This window comes from Diabrotica virgifera, chromosome 8 (assembly GCF_917563875.1).
Source record: "Diabrotica virgifera virgifera chromosome 8, PGI_DIABVI_V3a".
Lineage (NCBI taxonomy): Eukaryota > Metazoa > Arthropoda > Insecta > Coleoptera > Chrysomelidae > Diabrotica > Diabrotica virgifera.
The window spans coordinates 224,729,269-224,749,198 of record NC_065450.1 but is presented as its reverse complement, the minus strand read 5'-3'; the positions used below and the strand labels follow the sequence as shown (position 1 = coordinate 224,749,198).

At 31.7% G+C, this 19,930-nt stretch overlaps 1 protein-coding gene across 2 annotated transcripts in view; it reads right to left on the bottom strand.

Annotated features, from left to right (window-relative positions):
• LOC114336998 (uncharacterized) overlaps positions 1-19,930 on the bottom strand; it is a 70,024-nt gene that overhangs the window by 33,501 nt on the left and 16,593 nt on the right. The window lies entirely within an intron of this gene.

Sequence of the window (19,930 nt, the reverse complement as noted above, 5' to 3'; positions counted from 1 at the left end):
TCGACCAGCGACCAGCGCACACAACTCACAACACAAGTACGCAAATACGGTTGCGTGAAGCGTGGCGCAAAGCCGTGGAATTTACAAGACTCACTCGGTCTGTAGATCCAAGTAAAGTTCATAAGTAAAAAGTATCTTTATCATGTATGTATTATTTATTTTACAATATTGGAAAATTGTTATTTAAAATGTGGTTTGGAATAAAAAAGTATGTTCTGATATATGAAATTACATCCTTCTAATGGAAAAAAATATTTGACGAATTTTCTCAAATTATGGATACCAACATCATTTTCATTTATAACTCTTGTATTTTTAATTTGACGAAGAAAAGTTATTCTTCATAAAAATCTCTTCTTGGTCTAAGATTTATGATACAACCATCATGAATCAAATTTTATTAATTTTATACGAGGTATGTAAAAAAATATGAATTTCGAGTAAAGTATCTTTATAGTTCACAACATTTAAATTAGAATGATGTACTTGCACATTAAAACATAATTTTTAATTCTAAACACTTTTTCGTAATGGCAATTTTCTATATTATGAATTTAAATAGGTATATAAACAAAGTTTTCGTTATGATAATGCTCGCATTTTCAGCTTGTTTATTCATACAATTTATTATGATTTTAACATTCCTATGTTATTAATAATCTGTTTTTGACCTTTCTCCCCACTATAAAACTTATAACCCGAAGCATATATAGAAGCGGCCCAAGAAGTTGTTTGAGGACAAATTCGCCGGTTCAGAAGAAGAATGACGTGACGTTACCGCATATTGCAAAATTCTTAAGAAGAGCAAAAAACGAATTTTTGTTATCAAAATCATAAAGTATGATCAAAATTAGCCATTCACCACACCGTGGTCAGGATCTCGAGATATAAGCGTTTTTTGGGGTGTGCCTCTTGTTTATGAAGTAACATATCTTTTTTCCTATTGTATATTTTGACTTAAAATTTTCCAAAAAACTTCTTAATGAATTATATTTTATTGTTGTGTTGGTTAAAGTTATAAACTAAAAAGTTAGTTTGTCACTCAACTTTTTTAAGTAAACATGAAACTAACGATATATGATGACAAAATGTTTAAAAACTAACGACTCCTTTTTTAATGTGTTTAAATATTTAGGACAAATCCCATTATTATTTACATACTTCAGAGATTAAACAGTAAAATTTTCAAAAGGAAATATTTACAGCGACCAAAGATACAGCTGGGTAAATTTGAATAATCATCAAAATTGATTTTCGGCATTTTTGTATAAAATTTGATTTTTGAACATGTTGCGCCAAATCTAGATAAAAATAAACTTCATATTCGGATTCAGCGACCTTGAAAACATAAAAATAGACCAAAATTGGTCATTCACCTTAAATTTGATTTTCGTGGTCGGCATAAAGATTGCTGCCGCTCGACTAATATATGGATAGAAATAGTACATTGTTTACCGGGTAGGAAAAGCTTAACATTCCTGGACGACTGTGAAGATTGCTAAGTCGAGGCGCAAGCCGAGACTTAGCAACATAGAGTCCAGGAATGTGGCTTTTCCTACGAGGTAAACATACTATTTTTCCGCAAATCGTTTAAAATTCGACAGATATTGATTGATTTAAAAAAAAGGCGATAATTTTATTCCCAAATAAATGGTGCTTTGAAATTCCTAATAAAATTACTTGGGTTACTATGGAAACGTATTGAGGTTGAATTGTCAAACTTGACGCTTATAAATTTAATTGCTGGTGTTCTCGAAAGTAAAATGATAAGTGATGATGAAATTTCCATTCCTGGGACTCCTCCAGAGCTGGTTGAGGCAGTGAATACTGCTTCATTAGAATTATTGCCAAAGAAATCAAGAGAAAAGTACGAAAATGCATACAGACGTTTTATGGATTATCGCATGAGTAAAAATATGTATTATCATTTATGTAGAACACTAACAACTGTACGGAAATATCATTTCCTTACAGTAAGGAAATGACATTTCCTTACAGTAAGGAAGTCCTGACTTTTTCTTCAAGAAATTTTGACAGGAATGTCAAAATTTCCTGGCGATTTGCGGAAAAGTATATTTTTTTATTGTATTCCTATGAGAATTCGAGAATCTGGTTAAGATTGGAGCGCTGTAAAACCTAGATAATAAATAAAATTAACCAACTTTATAGCGAAAATTGTTCATTAAAAAATCCTCTACAAAATCGCTATGATGTGATTTTATTGTGAAATGAACGAAAAAAAAGTTATAACCTCCAAAAGGAAATTTCTTATAAAATGTTCTCATATTTTTATTTATAACTTTTTTGTTGGTCACTTGACGATAAAAAGTAATGAATATAAAATTGTATAAAATTTAATTTGCTACATTTTATGTGTAATTAAATTTTCTGTAGGATTGCTAGTTTAGAAGATACAGCGCGAAAACCCTTTGCACCCCTTTTTGACAAGGGTGGCGACCCCAAAAACTTGAACTTAAGCTTCTACTGAACCCCCCTACACAGTAAAAAAATAAAATTGACTCCTCTAAGAAATGCAACCTAAATGTAACATTTTAATGGACTATTAATGCATATAAGTTATCACATTCGCGGACACGCTATCATTTGATGCACGTATTCTTATGGGCGTTTTCACATTAGCCGACACGACAGCGGCACAGCAACGACACGTCACCGGCGCCGGCACGACTGCCGGCAGCACCTTTTTACATAGTACGACCTTTCTCGCCGACGCAGCACCGATAACCGAAAAAAATTTTAGGTTATAATATGATGGCAGGATTTAATAAATTAAAATTGCTTCATTTATTATATTTGAGGAGAAAAGAAAAACAAAAAAGAAGAAGACAATTATGGGTCCATCCAATAATAAAAGTACGATATTTAGAAGGGCATGGCATTACTATACTCTTTTTGAAAAATTGTGGTCTGATACAAGCAAATTTTTCAATTATTTTCGTATGAGCAAATCAACATTTGATTATGTATTAATCAATATAATAAACACAATCAAAAAGAAAGATACCACATTTCGAATGGCAGTGCCTCCTGAAGAAATCTTGGCTGTGACAATAAGGCTAAAAATATTTCTATTTAATAGTAATTGAACAGTTAATTAGAAAATGGAAATTTTTTCACAAAAAGCAACTTTTGTATATCTGCTATTAAAGTTTTAAATGCTCTCTACTTTTTACTTTTATCTGATTTAGGTATATCTGCTATTAAAGTGTTCTACTTTTTACTTTTACCTGATTTTGTGAATGAAGGTGGCATATTACAAACTTTCTTGCAACTTGAAAAGATATAGGTACACACATCACACATAATATTATAAATATCACACACCCTTCTTCCACTTACCTGTATCTTTAATATGGGATTACAATCTCAATTAAAATAACAAATAGAACTCGAATTTTAAATTTGTAAATACATAATACGAAATGAAACATTTTATTTTTAAGTAACGAGATACTAGATACATATTTTATTTATGTAAATAACCATACAGAAGCGAAACTCCTGCCGAAAACGGTAACATAATTTTCATGCTCATGTGTCAACGTAACTGGTGCAACCTCACTTTTGCGACTGACGTGACAGTTGTTTATAGTTAAATTTTATATTAAATTTTATATGTTTTATTTTATATTTTATTTATATTTCATAGGTAAATTTTATATTTCATATTTAATTAATAACAACTTGTCAAAAATATTACCTAATTTGGAATGGTCTATTCCTTAGAGAACATCAAGTTCTATTCTGTAACTGGTGCACAACGTCAAATATTTCGGTCCCAACAAAATCAATGGGAACGACATTATTTATTTATTTATTTATTTTTATTTATTATTTATACATATGACCTGGCCTCTAGTGACTAATCCAGGTCGTTTTTTCCTGATGGGATTACAGATATTTTTTTTTTATATTTTTACATTTTTTACTCAACTATTAAATCTATTTTTACAATTAACAATTTGCCATAATCTATTAATTACGTTTAACAAACAAATTTAAATAAACAATTTAAAATATTTTTGGTACTATCAACTCCCTTCTAAGTTATAAAGACAGTCCCTCTATTTTCAGAAGAGAGTTGGTAGTTTTTTTTTTTTTAATTTCATGAATTATGTATTGAATTATTATTTTTATTTATTTATTTTATATTGAATTATTATTATTATAATTGTAAATATCTATTTTTGAATTTATATTTTATTTTATTTATTTTAACTTTATCTTACTCAACTTCATCAGGGTTGGATTATTGGTTGTCTTCTTCTATTATTATAGATTTCTTGTTGTTTTTTAGATATTATTTGTGTGAGATTGTTTATTATTTCAAAATATTCTTCATTTTGTAATATATCTCTTATTTCAATTCTTTCTGATCTTCTTCTCATTTCTCTATGTTCTTCATTTTCTATAGTATTTTCACAATGTAACACTATATGTTCTGGTGTACCTAGTTCTCCACATTCACAATATGCATCATCTTTTAAGTTAAATCTTTCCAAATATGTTGGGTACGGTCCATGTCCTGTTAAAAAGTGTATTAAACCTTGTTTTGGATTAAAATAATTTGGAATGTTTTCTAATATTGGTATAAAATTGTATAAACATCTAGATTTTGTTGAATTTTCCCATTCATTTTGTCTTTTTCTATTTATTATTTCTTTTAATTCTCTTTTATTTCTTATATCTAATCCTATTATTTGTTTTATTTTTTCATATTTTTCTTTTTTTAGCCAATAATTACATGCTCTTTTTTGTGTTTCTAAATGCATTGGCATTACTCCAGTTAAATATGTGAGTGCCTGTGTTGCAGTTGTTCCAAATGCTCCCGTCATTCTTACAAGAAATCCTCTCTGAGCTCTATTTAATTTTTCTGCGTTTTTTTTATTTATTAATCTATGTGCCCATACACTTGAACCGTACCCTACAATTGATGCAAGTATTGTACTTAGGTATATTCTCATCTGTCGGAACGAAATTCTATATTCCTTCTGTGCTAGACTAGCAATGCTATGCATGATCTTTGTTGCCTTTTCACAGACACAATTCATGTGTTTTGTAAATAATTTTTGTTCGTCTATTATAATACCTAAATATCTTGTTTCCATTTTTCTTTTTATTGTTTTCCCTCTAATTTTTATAATTGGAAACGACAGTCAGATTCGCTTCTGTGTGGTTATATATTCTGTGGTTAGGTTAGGATAAAAATCGGGACGACACGAGTGGGAGGACTGCTTCTCGCCGACTGTCGGCGGCGATGACGACACATCATCGACATGGCGGGGAATGTGAAACCATTTCTATAGATTCAATGTAAATTACAGTCCACCGACACCGCTGCCGGTGTCGTGTCGCTGTCGTGTCGGCTAATGTGAAAACGCCCTATGGAGTAAATGACTTCATATGCAGTCATGACCGCGAATGTGTTATTATTTATGTCTTTTATGTATTTTGGTTGGTGTTTCATTGGGTATTAGGCAATCCATCGACCTGTCAAAGATAAACCACGTGATCTTGGGGGCTTCGGCGGCAATGGCCGCCGAAGGATGTTTTATGTAGAATGAAAAATTTATTTGAAGTTATCTAAATAATCCCTAAAGAAAAGTTAATTTTTAGTTATAATTCGTGAAAGTGAAGTAGCTTAGTGTTGTCTGTTATAGTTATTGTAGTACAATTATGGCAGTTTAGCTTTAATAAGGAAAAATTATTTTCGAGCATGATTGCTAATGTGTTTGTTCTTAGTTAAATGGAATAATGGATATTTGAAGAAAAGTTATATTTTGTTTGTTTGGGTTTATATGACTGCGGACACTAAATCCATTCGCCAAAAAAGTTATATATATTATTTGTAAGGATAAAAACGTAGGTTGTGCATATTGTTTCGAGCAAGACTCGCATAACCTACATACATGTACTGGGTAAATGATAGCGTATTGCATATTGCATAATCGAAACCCATAAAAAAAGGAAGAAGAAGAAGAACCACGTGATCTTTGGTTGGCACCATAGATTTATAATACTCTAGATTGCGCCTTACGATCTTAAAATGGGTGACGGTTGCGACAGAGATAAATGAGGCTATTTGGTCGGTAGTCTCTTTCTAATTCAAGGGGAGTATCGACGACGTCACTATCCTACTCTGTCGTCGAGTATTTTAGATGATTTGACAGTTCGAGCGGATGGCGACGAGAACTGGTCGTTTGTCTTCGGACGTGGATAATCCTGGTTCGAATCCCATACCAATCTTTACTTTTTTATTTTTAATTTAATCAATATTGCGTTTATTAGATATTATTACATCTCTAAAATAAATCTATGCAAAGAAATATATAACAAATAAGAAAAACTGTGTAGGTACCTATAGATTTTTAAAAATATAAAAGCCAATGTTATTTTTTTTAATAATGGTAGAATACTATAAAGTAATTAAAAATATTCGTAAAAAATTACCAATAATTAATATCAACATAATGTACCATCGATTTATTAATTGAATCGGTCATTTCAAAAATAACACGAGTCACATATTCCTAATTTTACAGAAGAGCAAAGAAAACTTAACTATATAGTCGAAAGATGGATGAAATGGATGACATCAAAATTCAAAGTTATATTGTAGTTTTGTTCCTAATGTTTTTACCGGACTAGTGTCGTTTTTGCACACAACGTTTATCTTAAAGGAGTCTATTCCTCTCAAAAAGTTAGTTTCTCAAAATTGTGGACTTTGCTGTTTTTGAAATGACCGATTCAATTATAAGTAATTAGACATTATTTTTATTTATGAAACTATTGTTACAATTTTTTTAAAAAGTAGAAGCAAAACAAATATTATTCACATCATTCGAATAAGGACGAATTTATATTAATAACGAATGACTTTTATTTTACTATGCAGTTCACAAATTATGTATTCCAATATTAACTTACTATACATAGGTACTACATTTATTATCTGCTAGATTTACTTAGGTCCATTTTTCAGAAGTAAAAATATCTAATAAACGCAATATTGATTAAATAAAAATAAAAAAGGTAAAGTTGGGTATGGGATTCGAACCACGATTATCCACGTCCGAAGACCAAAGACCATTTCTCGTCACCACCCGCTCCAACTGTCAACACATATTACTCGATAAAGTGGGATAGTCAGGTCGTCGATATTCCCCTAAAATTAAAAAGAGACTACCGACCAAATAGGCTCATTTATCTCTGTCGCAACCGTCACCCATTTTAAGATCGCAGGGCGCAATCTAGAGTATTATATATCTATGGTTGGCACACAAAACTGTTCTTAACCTAAACTCAATGTAATTATTGATTTTTCTTATTTGTTTTTTGTCGTGATTTTGAGGTAGTGGTGTGCAAGTACTTGGAAAGGGAAACGAGAAACGACTGTGCGCGAGTCGCGGAGAAATATTGCAACTATCTTAAATAATTCATATTGTCAATTGAAATTGTCAAATTGACTTATATTTCATACCTTCTGTCATTGAAGCAGAAAAATTATATATTGCTCCACAATATTGATATGATAAGCAATTATTATATAAAGGTAAATTTAATTAATTGTATTTTGCTTGCAGTACTGCATTTTAAGAACTAATTTTATATACTACAAACAATTGTTTACGTTTGCTTAACATAACCTGCTTCTTATTTTTTCTTCTTATTATTTTTTTGGACTATGGCCTTGACAATTATCCGGTAACCAGGACTAATATAATTGGCCAATATAATTAAAAGTGCGAATAATAGTACAGAGCGTAGAAATAGGGGTCGCTTTGCCGAACTTGCACGGTCCCAATAGTATTTAAAGACATTCATTAGATTAATTATTTTATAAACTTTACGTTTTTGGTGATTGAGCTAATATAGTATTTAAAGACATTCATTAGATTAATTATTTTATAAACTTTACGTTTTTGGTGATTTTGAGTGCGGACAACATGCCTGTCACTTGTATAATAGTGAACTGTGCAAGTCCAACTGATCAGAATAATGTTAATTTTAATTTGTTTTTTGTCGTGACTTTGAGCTTAATATAGTATTTAAAGACATTCACTAGATTGATTATTTTATAAACTTTTCGTTTTTGGTGATTTTAAGTGCTGAAAACATGCCTGTAACATGTATAGTAGTGAACTGTGGAAGTCGAGCTGATCGGATAATGTTAATTTTTTTCGTGTTCCCTCCATAGGGCTTTTCATTCACAGTCATTTGGTTTGAGCTTCTGTCATATGTCGTATAATCCGTGTATAGTAATATTATACACGGATTATACAACATCTAACAGAAGCTCGAAACAAATGACAATCGATGAAAAGCCATATATTAGAAACTCATTTGTTTCCTCGCCTAACTAAATTATCAAAAAACAGGACACACTCATGCTAGGAATTATGGTTTTTATTAATATTATTACAATTATTTATGTGACACTAACGTAACTAGTGACATTAATTTTAGGCCAATGTGACAAACTTTATTAATACTAAATTTTAACATTTATCCCCTATTTTGTTAAAACAATATTATTTTGTTTTTCATTCTATTCAAAATAAATGCAGTTTTGACAGGGAATTTGTTTTGTTATTTATTTATTCCATATAGACCTGGATCCCGCGTACCAAAAAAAGTTGATTAATAGCAAGCTGAAAATTTATTATGGGCCATTCCACGAACATACGCCTGTTTTGGATTACTTCGACAACGAATATTTTACTGTGCAACATAAGAAGTACGAAAGTAAATGGCGCTAATAATTATTCCAATAAACAACAATGTATTTTGCAATTTACCTTCGTTCTTCTTATTTTGCACAGTAAAATATTCGTTGTCGAAGTAATCCAAAACAGGCGTATGTTCGTGGAATAGGGTATAATAGCTTAACGGTGTCTGGTCCGACAAACTTTGATGTATGGGAACACTGGAAGTTTTAACTGTGGAACAGGTTAAAAATTTGGAATGTCAAACTACGAAAGTGTTTATGTAATTTATCAGATAAACTTCCAATTGATTTGCTACCAATTCATTAAACTCTCATGCAAAAACCAGACTGGTGAAAAAATCACCAACTGGGCATTTTAATGAGTAGAACACGAAGACCATGTCAAACTACAGGAATCATGTTGGTTAGTAATCGCAGTCTAATTTTTGCATGAGAATTTAATGAAAGGGTAACAGATCAATTGGATGTTCTGTCCGACAAAATATATGGGATGTTTTCGTAATCTGATGTTCCAAATCTGAGTTTCCAAACTGTTTCACAATTAAAACTAAAACTACCCCTGTTCCAGTGTCACAATACATCAAAGTTTGTCCAACTGGACACCGTTAAGCTATTAACAAATTTTCAGCTTGCTATTAATCAATTTTTTTGGTACACGGGATCCAGACCTAATAGGCTTGTTCATAGTACGACACAAACGATTAGCAACTGCTGCCAACCATCAGATGCATGAGCAGTTAACAGTTAGCGTTGTGCAGTTAATAGTTAGCATTCATAGACTACGAATGCGCATGTGTCTGATGGTTGGCAAGAGTTGCTGATCGTTCTACGAACAAACCTATCAGTAAGCACAATTTGTGATATCCATGGGTAGTTACTAACATAAAGAGGCAGGATTCGATTTTTAAAACATTTATTTTAGAGTCAAAACATAGCCATACCTTAAACGATAAATGTATATTATCATTACAAGTTGATACTAATTACAAAAATAAATACACATTTAAAAGACCAATACATAATTACTCATGATGAAGAAGTACATTATAATTAAAAATGAATAACCATTTTCATATCGCTGCAACACAATGCCAAAGCCATCTTATATTTCAGTTCGTTTAGTGAGCGCAACAAGCACTCTGACCGAACAGTTTCAAAACTCATTAGTTTTTCATCAGAGAATGCATATGTTGCTATCTCCAAACCATGTAGCTGTAACATATGTACATGCATTGGGTTCTTCTTCATCTATCTTGCCCTGGGCATACTCAGCTAAAAATAGGATTGCTGCAATATGGCTGCAGACTTCACTATTACCGGCCATACGCATACAATGTGCATTTGCTATGTCATCAGAACTGGCTATCACCCCACCCAAGCATTTAGTCGTTTAGCATTGGCTTTCCTATGCTTCACCTAAAAAAAAATTTTATTTTTTTGGAAATTCTTCAACTACAAAAATTTATTTTTATTAGAGTATTTGCGTTCTTTGCAATGATTGAGAATATTTTATTTAAAATCAGACATTCATCTAATATAATTTTAGAACAATCATGACAGTAATTCAAATAGATGGCAGTAATAAATCATTTTCAGAGAATTATGGAGTTCGCAGTTTACAGATTAAGACGACGATATGTCTGGTTTCATACAGATATAAACGTAAATAAATCTAATATTTAGAACCAATTTATCCAAAAGACACTAATACTGTTATAAAATAAAGGCATACCTTTCCAACAATAATATGGAAATCAGGAAATCATTAACAATTTTTACTCCATTCAAAACAAATCCAGCTGTACAATATTTATATGCCTGAAGGCTTTTGTATGCTTTCATCTGCTGCTTAGAGTAGCAACTGTGAGACTACACCCCAGATGGTACCCCGTCAAAATAGCCCCGTCAAAAAAGCTCCGACAAAATAGCCCCGACATAATATCCCGCACACAAAATAGCTCCGACAAAATAGCCTGCAGACAAAATAGCCGCGGAATAATAGCCCGCCGACAAAATAGCCCCGACAAAATAGCCCCGACAAAATAGCCCCGAAAAAAAAGCTCCCTTCAGAATTCATCATGAAATAATTCCTTAAAAATACATTTTTCGGAAATGGTAATTATTCTCTATTCAGATGTTTATCTTAACCACATTAAATAAAAATTGTCTTTTCAGAGAACTCGAGTCCTGTCTTTCCTGCCTCTTGGAAGTTTGAACATTTAAGTTAAGCGAAAATCAATGTTAATTCATGATATAAGCATTTTTTTATGTTTTCGGGCAACAGTAAAATACATTTTAAATTAAATACATTCTCCCTTTTTGTCAAATAATTTAAGTTAAAAAAAAGTTTTTGGACACCTTGTATAAATAATTATGTAATTGTTTATAAGAGGCTGTTTTAGCCGGGGCTATTTTAGCCGGGGCTGTTTTGACCGGGGCTATTTTGTGTGCGATCTATTTTGTCGGGGCTATTTTGTTTGCGGGCTATTTTGTCGAGGCTATTTTGTGTTCGGGCTATTTTGACGGGGCTTTTTTGACGGGGCTGTTTTGACCGGGCTATTTTGACGGGTCACGACACCAGATATGTATAAATATCTATAATAGTAACTTGATGGACTGCACTTTACAGTAAAATCCAATTCTGACTGAATTGCGTGTGGATCTAAATCCCCAATTATTTTCAGCTTCAATAAATATCTAAAACAATAAAAGAAATAATGTTATTGCTTGCAAAATTCATCATTATTGATAAATATCGGGGCAAAATGAACAGTAAATAAACATTGTTTCGCCTACCTTTCTCGCAACATCTGGAGTTTCCAATAATAATTTCCTTAAATAATCACTTTGCATTGTGGTAAAGTTTATAAAGTTCACAAAAACAGGAAACGAAATCCAAATGAATCCAAAATAGACAAAATACGATGATAAACAATGAAAAATAGATACAAACATAACCTCTTTGTTAGTTTGTGTGCCAACCAGAGGTCACGTGGTTTGGATTGCCTTATCCTCTCCTCTGTTTCTGCTTGTGAACAATTTTTTTCATGCTCTACTATACATAATTATTCCTCCATTTTGTATTGCTACATCGTCCGGTGTCACCAAAACTTCTTTTTCGCAGATGGTTGATCTTTTTATAAACCTCCTCTGGACGTTATTGGTCTAATTCTTCAAATTATGTCCTCCATGTTTTCTGTCGCATCCATTTTCTTATGTACCTAATTCCTCTATCATTATTCTTTGTATTTCTGGATCCTCTTTGCTATTTACTTCTAGCTGTGTCCCTCGATTCTCAGTAATGAAGAAACGACTAGAGAGAGTGTGTCTTTAAATGCTTATAGAAACCACCTAGAAACCAAAGTATTTTCTTCTTCTTCTTTCTAGCATGATCGATCATGCTAGTAGGAGGGAGGGTTGCCAGATGAAATTTTTGGAAATCCCTAGACGGGAGCTTCAAATTCCCCTAGAAATCCCTAACTCAGTTCCCAAGCACAGAACAAAAATTTTTTGCTATTCCGTGTGTGATAGAACAAAAAGAGAAGAAATTGTCATTTGTCAGCTGTCAATTTAATAGTCTATGACGTCATTCTTCTTCTTTTTGGGGCTATGTCCTTGACAATTTACCCAGTTAACTCAGGAAAAAGAAGAAGTTGTCAGCTGTCAAATAACATATATCCTCTTCTTATTTTTTTGGACTGTTCTTGACAATCTACCCAGTGATGTATCTATAAAAGGAAGAAAACTGTATCGTTAAATCTGAATTCTACATCTTTAATCACTGTGTGCTAGGTGGCGCCAGCAATAAATGTAAAAATTATGCCAAACTTTAAAAATCCCTAGATTTCAAAGATAAATCAAGAAAAATCCCTTTTATCACTGAAGCTCCAAAAATCCCTAGATTCGGGGAAAATCCCTAGACATGGCAAGCAGTAGGCTACTGCCTGTTCATTGCCACCAAGTCTTTCCCGGACGATGAGATCCAGCATTCACGCCATCGTTTTGGTGGTATACCATGTGGTATTTTACTTACTGGGTTATTCGTTTTTGCGCTTTTAATGAGTCTGATGTCCTCCATTATCTTTATATGTTTGTTCCAATATCTTCGTCTCTGTCTGACCCACCTTCTTATGTCCTGTATTCCACAGTTTTTTTCTTATGTCTTCACTTCTTATTCTGTCACGTAGAGTTTTGCCTTTTATACTTCTTACTCTTCTCATTTCAACTGTTTTCATCGTTTGTAATGATGGATATATTTTTTCGGAAAACTTGTTGTTCCAAAATATCTTAATTTTTTTTAATAAATTTTTGGATCTTCCATTGTTAGAACTCGAGGCTACCGCCGCGTCGCAGTGTTGAATATTCTGGACTTAATTGCGACGTAATGGAACAGCAATTCAGCAATAATAAAAATTATAAAAGGCCATGTAAAAATCAATATATTTTTCATACGCCAGTCAATGGGAGCATAAATAGGATATTGCCTCAGAATTCTATCCTACTGCATGGATTTTAATGAAATTTTGGGAATAGCCTCTACTTATCTCCTAATTCAAAGTCTACCCTATGCCGATGTGTGCTTTTATCTTGGGGGTGGTCCCCACCCCTTCTTAGGGGTGGAAAAATTTTTGGTTAAAATTACCACGGAATTCTCTAGAGAACCTAATTGTAAGCAAAAACTGTTCTATAATTTTTTTAACTCGATACTTTTTGAGATATTCGTGGTTAAAAATCGGCCATTTTCGTTGTTGAAACATAATACCTTTTTGAACGGTTTTTGCGAATACTTTAAAAACTATGCATCTAACTAAAAAAAACTATATTAAACATTTTTGTAGGTTATAAAAAACAAAGAGACACTTGCCTTCATAAATCTTCTAGTTATAATACAAAAAGAGATATTGTAGGTGAAATTAGTTTGTTTTTAGTACATTCTCAAATTGGTGTATTTAACTTGAAATAACAGAGAAACGGTCAACTTTAGGTGTATAATGCTACTAATACCTTTTATAGTGCTTAAAAAGACCTTTAAAAGGAGCTATATTAGAGGTCCATTACATTAAAACTAAGCAAGATATGCTGCAAACAAAATTGATAACTAATGTATTTTAAGAAAAAATGAAAAGTAATTTTAACCCATATCCACGAAAATGTAAATCCATCGTTTTTCTTCTACAATACCTTTTATTATAGTGTTAGTTCTATGTTCAAAAAGTTGGACGGGTTTAAAATGAATGGTTTTAAAAAATAAAAGATCAAATTATAGAGCGCATTTTTAAATTTTCTTAAAAATCTTCCTTTTTCTCCATGTAACTTGAAAATGATATCAGATACAGTAATGAAAAATAAAAAGAAAATTTATATCTGAAGAAGCGCTACATTTTTGTGTGGTATATTGAGGAAAAGGAAGATTTTTAAGAAAATTTAAAAATGCGCTCTATAATTTAATCTATTTTTTTTTTCAAAAACCGTTCATTTTAATCCAGTCCAACTTAGTGAACATAGAAATAATACTACAATTAAAAATATTGTAGAAGGAAAACCATGTATTTAATTTCTGATGGATGAGGGGTTAAATATACTTCTCATTTCTTCTTAAAATACATCAACTTTTTTGCAGAATATCTCGCTTAGTTTGAATGTGATCTACATTTAGTATTGTTCATTTTAAAGGTCTTTTCAAGCCCTACAAAAGTTATTAGTATCATTATAAACCTAAAATCGACAGTTTCTCTGTTATTTCAAGTTGAATAAACCGATTTGAGCATGCAGCAAAAAAACAAACTCTTCTTACCCACCATACCCCTCTTTGTATTTTAACTAGAAGATTTATGAAGGAACAAATCTCTTTATTTTTTTATTAGAAATATTTTATATAGTTTTTTTGTTAGATGCATAGTTTTTAAGGTATTCGCAAAAATCCGTCCGAAAAGGTGTAATTTTTCAATGAAAATGGCCAATTTTCAAACACGAATAAATAACTCAAAAAGTATTGAGTTTACAAAAAATATTTATAGAACAGTTTTTGCTTAGAATTAGGTTCTCTAGTCTCTTCCGTGGCTATTTTTACCAAAACATTTTTCACCCCCGAATAGGAGTGGGAACCGCCCCCAAGATAAAAGCGCACATCGGCATAGGGTATACTTGGTTTCTTGAGCTATTCCCTACTTGCTGTGAAATTTGCAGCTATTCCCTACTTGCAAATCGATGTAGTAGGATGGAATCTGCACCCAAACACCCTCATTGACTGCTTTGTCACTCTGATTAAAATCTCTAAATAAAAGTCTGATTAATAAATGTTAAATTAAAGTCTGATTTTAAATTATTGTGTTGTTACTAAAATATTTGTTAAGTCCAAAATAAAAGTTTTAAATTGTGAGCTCAGTTTTTAAAAAAGTGTTATTTCCAAGAACATTCATAATTGGCAGAATAGCAGAATTATTTTTAGAGATATTTTTAGAACAAAAATAGAAAATAGTTTAATTAATATATTTAACCAACACATAAAATTATTTTAATGTTTATTTTCTAATTAGTATATTTTTTAATTACAGACATAACTGATGTTTATTAAACAAATCGAAGCCTTGAAATTTTGTAGGAGATAAGAGTTCAAAAACGAGAACATTTTTAGCATTTTGTTTTGGCTTAAAAGTTAAAATTCCTAGTTAGTTTAATTGGAAAACATTACAATATAGTAAATATACTGTATTCTGTGACCGGATGTTCAGTTTGCCACATTGCTAATGGGTTTTGTCCATGGATCTGTGTATTACTTTATCCAATTAAAAAACTGTCGAAACAAATAGAGCTTTGTTACAATTTGTTATTCTACGAGTCTAAAACATGTCCAGGATGTTTTTCTAATCAGAAATTTATTCTTTTTGTTCTTGAACGTGTTTCATTTATTGAAGATTTTGAAATGTATTTTAAATATAAATCATTATCGGCCCTATGCAACTAATTGTCAGTAATGAACCGATAACAAAAGTTAACAATTTTTAATACCTAGGATGTTGGATAAAAGAGACACTAAATCAGGATGAAGAAATTAAAACTCGTATAGATATTCCAAGCAGTGGCGTAACAAAATCCATCGGGACCCCCGCAGAATTGGAAATGGGCCCCCTTTAAAAAATTATTAAATGCGACATGTGTAACAAAAACTTATATGTTTTATAGCCCAGTAAATGAACGTGAATTACGGAGATACCGTGTAATTTTCAATGTTACCACCGAAGTGGTCCAGTCAATACTTTTCGAGTTATTTACTAGTGAAAATGTTCAACATTGTTCAACAAAAAAACCACGTTTTCAGACGATTTTTCGCAAATAACTCAAAAAGTAAGTATTCGTAAGTAGCAAAAATGTAGCTTATACAAAAATGAAGTGTATCAGCCAAGTAAATGCAAATTTGTAGCTCATGAAAAATTGTTTTTATTCGTCAAATTTCAAATCGAATATTTCAACGTGAAATAGCCAAAAAATGAAACAATTTTCGGGGAAAACTCATTAAAACTTTTTTAAAGTGTTTAAGAAAAGTTTTAGGTATTTTTATTTTTTATAAAAATTTCTATCATCAAAACTAAGCGAGTTACACTTAAAATACAGTTAAAGCTTTTTTTGGTAAAAAAAAAGTTGTAAAAATATCTCCCTATTTAACGGGATTACCGCTTTACAAATTACTTAACTTTTTTTTATATGACCTGTTGGTAAGTTTCACCGGTTCAAAGTGCTTATTTTTGAATGGGTTTTATTTGAAAGGGCTCTAACGAGTCACTAATTACGAGTGTATGCAAATTTTGAACAGCCATATCTTAATCAATTTTTGGTCTTACAGAACAACAAAATAAATCCAAAATATTTTAAAATGCTAAACCTACATTTCTTTACTCTTTGAGATTTTTCGTATCACTAAGCTAATACTAAAGAGCGGATCCAAGACCGATTTTCGGGTGGGGGGGAAGGCATGAACTTTTTTTATGAGACAAGAGACATGCATAGCTTAGGTTACCTCACACTTTACCTCGTTCAGCACAACCTTTACTACCGTTCAGCACAAAGCTAAAATCATTTTTCTCGTAGCAAGCGTGATATGTGCTTAAATCTAAAACCATTTGAACTGCAAATACATATTTAAATTTATATTATTTTAAATTCTCGGGCTCTCTAGATACGCCCTTACTAATACGTTTTAAGTTATTTTGAAAAAAGGGCATTTTTCTAAAATAAAAAAACTTTTTTTACTATAAAACCAATTTTTTTCAAAAATAAATACTTCAAACCGATTCAATTTAGGGGAGATTTTCACGTTTTTTTTAGCAAAAAAGGGGCCAACTTTTTTTTGAGCGTAACTTGCTTAGTTTTGATGCTAGAAGCTTGCTATAAAATGCTATAAAAATGCTTTCGTTAATATTTAATTCGATAAAATACTTATTTTTTGAGTTATTTGCAAAAAACCGAATGAATATTTGGTTTTTTTGTTGAAAAATAAACATTTTCACTCGCAAGTAACTTGAAAAGTATTGATTTAGATAAAGAAGCTGTATAGAACAGAAGTTGCTTATAATTAGTCAATTTATCTATTTCCGGACTTATTTTAAACGTCTATTTTTCACCCCCGAACAGGGTGACTTTCACTTCCCAAGTAAAAGCAACCAACGGTAAAACTCCAACTTTGAAGTGGAGGATAAGTAGAATCTAAATCCAAATCGCCAAGCAAATACGTCGTGACGCTGATAATTTCACTCCAAAACGGTCATTTACTAGGCTATCAGTATATTCATGCATTGTTTATGACAACTTACATTTTTCATCTTTATAGGTATAGAATAAAATAGAAATAAAATTAATAAACGACTACATTATTACATAGTATTATTCTATGAGATGAACAACTTTCTTCGTGCAGTAAATACATACGATATATTGTATCTACCTGATGGGCAACTTCATTTTCAATACTGCATTGCTTCAAAAACGTTGCGTATGTATGCGCAAAATAATATAACAATAACACATTTTTACATATTATATTAGACGACAAGATGGGGTCCCTTACATATTGGGCCTCCCCCCGCAAGTTTCATGCTGCGGGGGCCTCTGTTACGCCCCTGATTGCAAGAGGAGCATTTACGAAACTTAGATCTATTCTGACCAATTCTGAGCAATTCTCAGCTAAACTTACAACTAAGAATCAAGTTCCTAAAATGTTACGTGTATCCTGTATTAGCTACGATATGGATGTGAAACCTAGATTACGAAATTCATCAACATGATGAACAAATTAGAAGCCTTTGAGATGTGGTCATATCGTAGAATGCTCACAATATCATGGGTTTAACACATTTCAAATAGAAGTTTTAAACAGAGAAGGTCAAGGCGAAGGTGACTTAATGAAGATGTTATAAAAGAGAAAACTTGAATATTTGGGGCATATAATGAGATGTAACAGATACAGGATGCTGCAGTTAAAACTTAACGGAAAGATCGACGGAAGAAGTGGAATTGGTAGGAAGAAATATTCATGATTTCGAAACATTCGTCAATGGACTGGCTTATCAGCAGATGAATTACTACATGACGCGCAAGATGCGCAGTCGGATGCAGTTGAAAGAATAGTCATAGCTAAATGGGGTTGGGCCGAACATGTTGCCATATTGAAGAAGGATGAATCAGAAAGATTCTGGAAGGGCGACAAAGACAAGAGGCATATCGAAGCAGAGAACGACCCCCGACTATATGGACGGATGATATAAAGCGCATCACCACAAATTGCATGTAAAAAGCTCAAGACAGAGTTAAGTGGAAAATTTTACTGGAGGCCTACGTTCGGCAGTGGACAAATATAGACTACTTGATGATATAGACTGGCCTTTCACTCCTGGTCAAGATTATAGACCACTCATTAATATGATATTGCCTTATTTGTATTTTCGGTGTATTTATTTATTCTGTTTCTCAACATGCTGGTCAATATGTTATACAGTATGGTCACTGATACAAATGTCTGGAATAAATTCGATATTTCGTAAACGGGCGACTTTAAGGAAAAATGCCGAAACAGGTCGATTTTTATTTTTAAATTAAGATATTTTGGCATATATTTCATACGAGTGGCATCATCCATATGGACGTGATGACGTAATAGATGATTTTTTTAATGAAACTAGGGGTCGTGTGATAGCTCATTTGAAAGAGTATTCAATTCTGTATTTAGTAATATAAATATTAACATAATTGAAAGATGAAGTTTTCGATCCTAATAGCATTATTAATAATATTTAGAAAATATTAAAATATTACTAAAAGATTTTTAAATCGAAAACTAAAATAAAATTTTTATTTTATTATTAACATAATTGTTTATACTCAATGTCCAAAAAAAATTTTTTTTAATTAAATTAATTGACAAAAAAAGAAGAATGTATATAATTGCTTTAATTTAAAATACATTTTACTATTGTCAGAAAACAAAAAAAAATGTTTATTTGACAAATAAGCATTGTTTTTCGCTTAAATTCAATGTTCAAACCAGCTCCCGCCAACCACCTGCCTCTTGGAAGTTTGAACATTTAATTTAAGCAAAAAGCAATGCTTATTTGTCAAGTAATCATTTTTTTCTGTTTTCTGACAGCAGTAAAATGTATTTTGAATTAAATAAATTAGATACATTCCTCTTTTTGTATCAATTAATTCAATAAAAATTTTTTTTGACACTGTGTATAAACAATTATGTTAATATTTATACTACTGAATATAGAATTGAATACCCTTTCAAATGAGCTATCACACGACCCCTAGTCTCATTTAAAAAAAATCATCGATTACGTCATCACGTCTATATGGATGACGTCACTCGTATGAAATATATGCCAAAATATCGTAATTTAAAAATAAAATCGACCTGTTTCAGAAGTTGACGGTTTACGAACTATCGCATTTATTCCAGCCATTTGCACCATACTGTATGTAGTGTTCAGTAGCATGATTCCCCACAAGAATCTACAGGTCGAGCAAGTCTCGTAAATTTCACGATTGCGAGCCACGCTTCACGCAACCGTGTTTGCGTACTTGTGTTTCGAGTTGCGTGGTCGTGCGGAGTTATATTTACCAATTCGCGCAATCGTACTTGAGACTTGAGACGCTGTGTCAGGTGAGGTGTTTGAAAATTTTGTAACT